General features: G+C 38.7%; 1 protein-coding gene and 1 pseudogene across 3 annotated transcripts in view; one reads left to right on the top strand and one right to left on the bottom strand.

The window, feature by feature from the left end:
* Positions 1-6301, bottom strand: part of FAR2 (fatty acyl CoA reductase 2) — a 176465-nt gene that overhangs the window by 120770 nt on the left and 49394 nt on the right. The gene's annotated exons all lie outside the window — the stretch shown is intronic.
* Positions 3889-4384, top strand: LOC105000274 (annotated as a pseudogene).

Raw genomic sequence — 6301 nt, 5'->3', positions numbered from 1 at the left:
ATCAGTGATAAACATAAATGCAAAAATACTCAACAAAATTCTAGCAAACAGAATCCAACAACATATTAAAAAGATCATACATCATGTCTGAGCGGGTTTTATCCCAGAGATGCAAGCATTCTTCAATATTTGCAAATCAATCAATGTGATGCACCATATTAACAAACTGAAATATAAAAACCACAAGATTATCTCAATAGATGCAGAGAAAGCCTTTGAGAAAATTCAACACCCAGTTATGATCAAAACTGTCCAGAAAGCAGGCATAGAAGGAACATACCCCAATGTAATAAAAACCATATAGGACAAACCCACATCAAACATTATTCTCAATGGCAAAAAACTAAAAGCATTTCCTCTAAAATTAGGAACAAGACAAGGGTGCCCACTCTCACCACTATTAGTCAACATAGTTTTGGAAGTCCTAGCCACAGAAATCAGAGAAGAAAAAGAAATAAAAGGAATCCAGACTGGAAAAGAAGAAGTAAAACTCTCATGGTTTGCAGATGAGATGATCCTCTATATAGAAAACCCTAAAGATGTCACCAGAAAAATCACTAGAGCTAATCAACAAATATAGTACAGTTGCAGGATATGAAATTGATACACAGAAATCCCTTGAATTCCTATATACTAACAATGAAAAAAAGAAAGAGAAATTAAGGAAACAATCCCATTCACCATTGAAATGAAAAGAATAAAATCCTTAGAAATAAATTTACCTAAAAAAAAAAAGACCTATATATAGAAAACTATAAAACACTGATGAATGAAATCAAAGATGATACAAATAGATGGAGAAATATACCATGTTCATGGATTGGAAGAATCAATATAGTGAAAATGAGTATATTACCCAAAGCAATCTATAGATTCAGTGCAATCCCTATCAAGCTACCAATGCTATTTTTCACAGAACTAGAATAATTACACAATGTGTATGGGAAGAAAAAAAAAAAAAAACTTGAATAGGCAAAGCAATCTTGAGAAAGAAGAATGGAACTGGAGGAATCAACCTTCCTGACTTCAAACTATACTGCAAAGCTACAGTCATCAAGACAGTATGGTACTGGCACAAAACCAGAAATATAGATCAATGGAACAAAATAGAAAGCCCAGAGATAAATCCACACACCTATGGACACCTTATCTTTGACAAAGGAGGCAAAAATATACCATGGAGAAAAGACAATCTCTTTAACAAGTGGTGCTAGGAAAACTGGTCAGCATCTGTAAAAGAATGAAACTAGAACATTTCTAACACCATACACAAAAATAAACTCAAAATGGATTAAAGATCTAAGTATAAGACCAGAAACTACAAAACTCTTAGAGGAAAATGTAGGTATAACACTCTCTGACATAAATCACAGCAAGATCCTCTATGACCCACCTCAGAGAGTAATGGAAATAAAAACAGAAATAAATAAATAGGACCTAATTAAAAGCATTTGCACAATGAAGGAAACTATAAGCAAGGTAAAAAGGCAGCCTTTAGAATGGGAGAAAATAATAGCAAATGAAACAACTGACAAAGAATTAATCTCCAAAATACACAAGCATCTCATGTAGCTCAATACCAGGAAAACAAACAACCCAATCAAAAAGTGGGCCAAAGAACTAAACAGACATTTCTCCAAAAAAGGACATACAGATGGCTAATAAACACATGAAAAGATGCTCAACATCACTCCTAATTAGAGAAATCCAAATCAAAACCACAATGAAGTATCATCTCACATCTGTCAGAATGGCTGCCATCAGAAAGGTCTACAAACAATAAATGCTGGAGAGGGTGTAGAGAAAAGGGAACCCTCTTACACCATTGGTGGAAATGCAAACTGGTATAGCCACTTTGGAGAACACCATGGAGATGCCTTAAAAAACCTGAAACAGAAGTCCCATATGACCCAGCAATCCCACTACTGGGCATACACACCAAAGAAACCAGAACTGAAAGAGACACATGTACCCCAATGTTCACTGCAGCACTGTTTACACTAGCTAGGACATGGAAACAACCTAGATGTCCATTGGCAGACAAGTGTATAAGGAAGTTGTGGCACATATACACAATGGAATGTTACACAACTATAAAAAATAATGCATTTGAGTCAGTTCTAATGAGGTGGATGAAACTGGAGCCTATTATACAGAGTGAAGTAAGTCAGAAAGAGAAACACCAATATAGTATTTAAGGCATATATATGGAATTTAGAAAGATGATCCTATATGCAAGACAGCAAAAGAGACAGAGATGTAAAGAAGACTTTTGGACTAAGTGGGAAAAGGCAAGGGTGGGATGATATGAGAGAATAGCACTGAAACATGTATATTACCATATATAAAATAGATGATGAGTGCAAGTTCAATGCATGAAACAGATTATTCAAAACCAGTGCTCTGGGACAACTGAGAGGGATGGGGTGGGGAGGGAGGTAGGAGGGGGATTCAGGATTGGGGGGGACATATGTGCACCTGTGGCTGATTCATGTGGATGTATGACAAAAACCACCACAGTATTATAAAGTAATTATCTGCCAATTAAAATATATAGATTAATTAACATCCCCCCCCCAAAAAAGGGCAAAGATTTGCATAGCACATCACTGCACTGAACATTACCAGGCCTGTTCTGTGCTGAGAACAGAGAAAATAAAATTTCACTTCAATTTTACAGATCTCTCTCCATTACCCCTGAAATCTGTGTAATGATACAATGATTCAGGTCTAGGAGAGGACATAGGAGCAACATTTCCTGAAGGTAGTAAAATGCATAAACTTTTACTACCCAATCCCAGGTACCCATATTTATAATTAATATAATATTATAAAGGAGTCATTGGTATGATTCTGTCAAGAAAAAAAAAAAAGAGAGAGAGAGAGACTTTGTAAAAGCCCACAGCAGCTATGTAGCTACACAAGCTCACCCCAGGACCATTGCACAGACTGTTCCTTCCATGGAGCACACAGTTCACAAAGCTGGTTCCTGTCTTACCCTTCAGGTGTCAGATTAAATGCCACATGCCCAGAGAAGCCCTCCTGAACACCCCAGGTAACAGTAATGTATGTTTCCTTCTCTCGGATTCATGTAAATTTCCTTCACAAAACTTATGATAATTTTCAGCTGTTTCAGTTTGTATATATTTTGTCAGATATTCCATTAGAATATCAGGTCTTCAGTGTCTCTCCAGTGCCAATCTAGTCCTAGCTTAGAGGAGACACTTAGGGAAAAAATGAGGGAGAAAAGCAAAGGATCTAATTTTTATATGAAGAACAAATTCATTTCTTTTTTTATATACAGATGTTTCCCATTTGCTTCTGTGGCCAAGAAACAAGTCGCTGTGAGGTGACTGCACTGTTTGTCAAGTCACTGATTACAAAATTAAGCTGGGCCTTACCACTCTAGATCCTATTAAAAGATTATATTTTACCTCTGATATATTTTCTAACTCAAAGTCTTCTGAAATGTGTAAGGTGCTGATGGTGATCAAGACCCCACCCAGTTATAACCTTTATTCCTGCATTGACACAGTTTTAATGAAGGTTAAAAAAACATATATTGTGGGAACTGCAATGACTTCAGTAATCTCAGAGGTAGATGGTCATATAAACCTAATGCAATTGCCATAACTTAGAGATTGTCATGGGGCCCAAGGGTTAAGTCTGCAGACACTTCCCACAAAATAAGATTCACACTAGGAGCTTCACTCTTGGGTGATATCCTCATGGCAACCCAAAATACAAGGAAACTTCCTGCCTACGTAATAATTCTTTGCAAAAGAGGATAGATGTACACCATAAATTACTTTCCTGAAAAAATGATAAAGGTAAAACAATTGTAAAAGAGTAAATATACTTCCATTTATTTTTCTGTGGTTCAAAGAGATTTCTCCTCTCTTTCTCGGAGATGCCTAGGAAGTGGCAGCCATCTCCTGCTTGGCGTCATGGCCGCTCTCAGACCCCTCCTGAAGCCCAAAATCAGCGTCAAAAAGAGGACCAAGGAGTTCATCCAGCACCAGTCAGACTGATATGTCAAAATTAAACAGAACCAGCAGAAACCCAGAGGCACTGACAACAGGGTGAACAGGAGATTCAAGGGCCAAAGATCTTGATGTCCAACATGATTAGGGGAGCAACAAGAAAACAAAGTGCTTGTGGGCCAGTGGCTTCTAGAAATTCCTGGTCCACAACCTCAAGGAGCTTGAAGTACTGCTGATGTGTAACGTCTTCCAGTGCCGGGACTGCTCACAACATCTCCAAGAACTCCAAAGCCACTGTGGAAAGAGCAGCCCTACTGGCCATCAGAGTCAGCAATCTCAATGCCAGGCTGCGTGGCAAAGAAAATGAAGAGAGGGCTACTGTGCAATTTTGTGTAAGTTAATAACACCATAAAACTCGGGGCAGGGGGGTGAAAGGTGATTCCTGGCTTGTCAGAATAGAATGCCATACAAACCAAAGGCCACAGCTTTAGACTGAAACTTCAGCAACATTAAATTGTGTTAAGTATTTCTCTTCTCTGTAGAGTACTGAATATCACATATCAGTTCTTTCTTCAAAAGTCATCTTTGAACAGAGTCATTCATACTATCTGTCCCTATGAATTTTTAGGGTCTAATGTATAATTTAACCAAAAGAGCATCCACTTTCTGGAAAAATATTACTGAGATTTCTTTCTTTTATGCTTTTCAGATTTTCCATGAAGATTTATCTAGAATGGATTTGGGATCATTGTTTCACTGAAGGTTATGGATAGCTCATGTCAGAACTTGGTTTTTGATTGTAAGAAAATAAATGAGGGCTTTCCTCATAGTTCAGTTCCTAAAGAATCTGCCTGCAATGCAGGAGACCGTAGTTAGATTCCTGGGTCAGGAAGATCCGCTGGAGAAGGGATAGGCTACCCACTCCAGTATTCTTGGGCTTCCCTTGTGGCTCTGCTGGTGAAGAAGCTGCCCTGCAATGCAGGAGACCTGGGTTCAATCCCTGGGTTGGGAAGATCCCCTGGAGAAGGGAAAGGCTACCCACTTTAGTATTCTAGCCTGGAGAATTCCATGGACAGTCCATGTGGTCGCAGAGTCAGACACAACTGAACAACTTTCACTTTCACTTTCAAAATAAATGAAGTTCTCAAGAGTACTGACCACCAAAATATTTATCAGCTAAACAAATAAATGTTCATTTGAGAATACAAATAGCTCCCTAAATGGTCTCAAATGTTCTGTCTTTATCATCTGTGTGCACCAAATGCCCACCCATGTTTTACTTGGAGAAAATAAACTGTAACCATTAGATGATTTCCAGAAGGCATCAAATACAGACTTTGGACCAGATAAATCTGAGTTTGCATTTTGATTCTGAGTTTGTAGTACTTCCTTGGGGGAGACCCTAGGGCCTTTGTAGTTTTCATTTTTCATATAGAAACTGATGACCTCATTCATACACACAGCTTCAACCACCACCTACATGGTCTTAAATCATTATATTATCTACAACCAGACTTCTCTGCCGAGCACTAGACTCATCTCTAATTGGGTTTTACACAGTTCACCTCCAATGGTTCAATGGCACCAAAAACACAACAGATTAAAGAGATGAATTGATTCTCAATCCTGATTAACAGCACCACCACCACTTCATAACTCAAGCCAGAATGTGAGAATTATCTCTATGTCACTTCCCACAAAACATCAATCTATGAATCCTGGAGATTTTGCCTCAATTAACCTCTTTCATGTATGTCCCTGCTACATTCTCAGTGCAGCTGTTTGGGACCTTAGTGTGTGCTGTGCTCAGTTACTCAGTCATGTCTGACTCTTTTTGTGACCCTATGGACTGCTAGCTCACCAGGATCCTCTGTCCATGGGATTTCCCAGGCAAGAATACTGAAGTGGGATGCCATTTCCTTCTCTAGGGTAGTCTCCTGACCCAGGGATCGAACCTGCATCTCCTGCATTGACAGGTGGATTCTTTAATACTGAGCCACCAGGGAAGCCCAATTTGAATTTAACTAACAACTAAAGATGTTGAGAATTATTCATGTGCTAACAGTGGAAACAGTGTCAGACTTTATTTTTCTGGGCTCCAAAATCACTACAGATGGTGACTGCAGCCATGAAATTAAAAGACGCTTACTCCTTGGAAGGAAAGTTATGACCAACCTGGATAGCATATTCAAAAGCAGAGACATTACTTTGCCAACAAAGGTTCGTCTAGTCAAGGCTATGGTTTTTCCTGTGGTCATGTATGGATGTGCGAGTTGGACTGTGAAGAAGGCTGAGCACCGAAGAATTGATGCTTTTGA

The sequence above is a fragment of the Bison bison genome, unplaced genomic scaffold (genome assembly GCF_000754665.1).
Source record: "Bison bison bison isolate TAMUID 2011002044 unplaced genomic scaffold, Bison_UMD1.0 scf7180017864370, whole genome shotgun sequence".
Classification (NCBI taxonomy): domain Eukaryota; kingdom Metazoa; phylum Chordata; class Mammalia; order Artiodactyla; family Bovidae; genus Bison; species Bison bison.
This window is presented reverse-complemented; position numbering and strand designations above follow the sequence as displayed.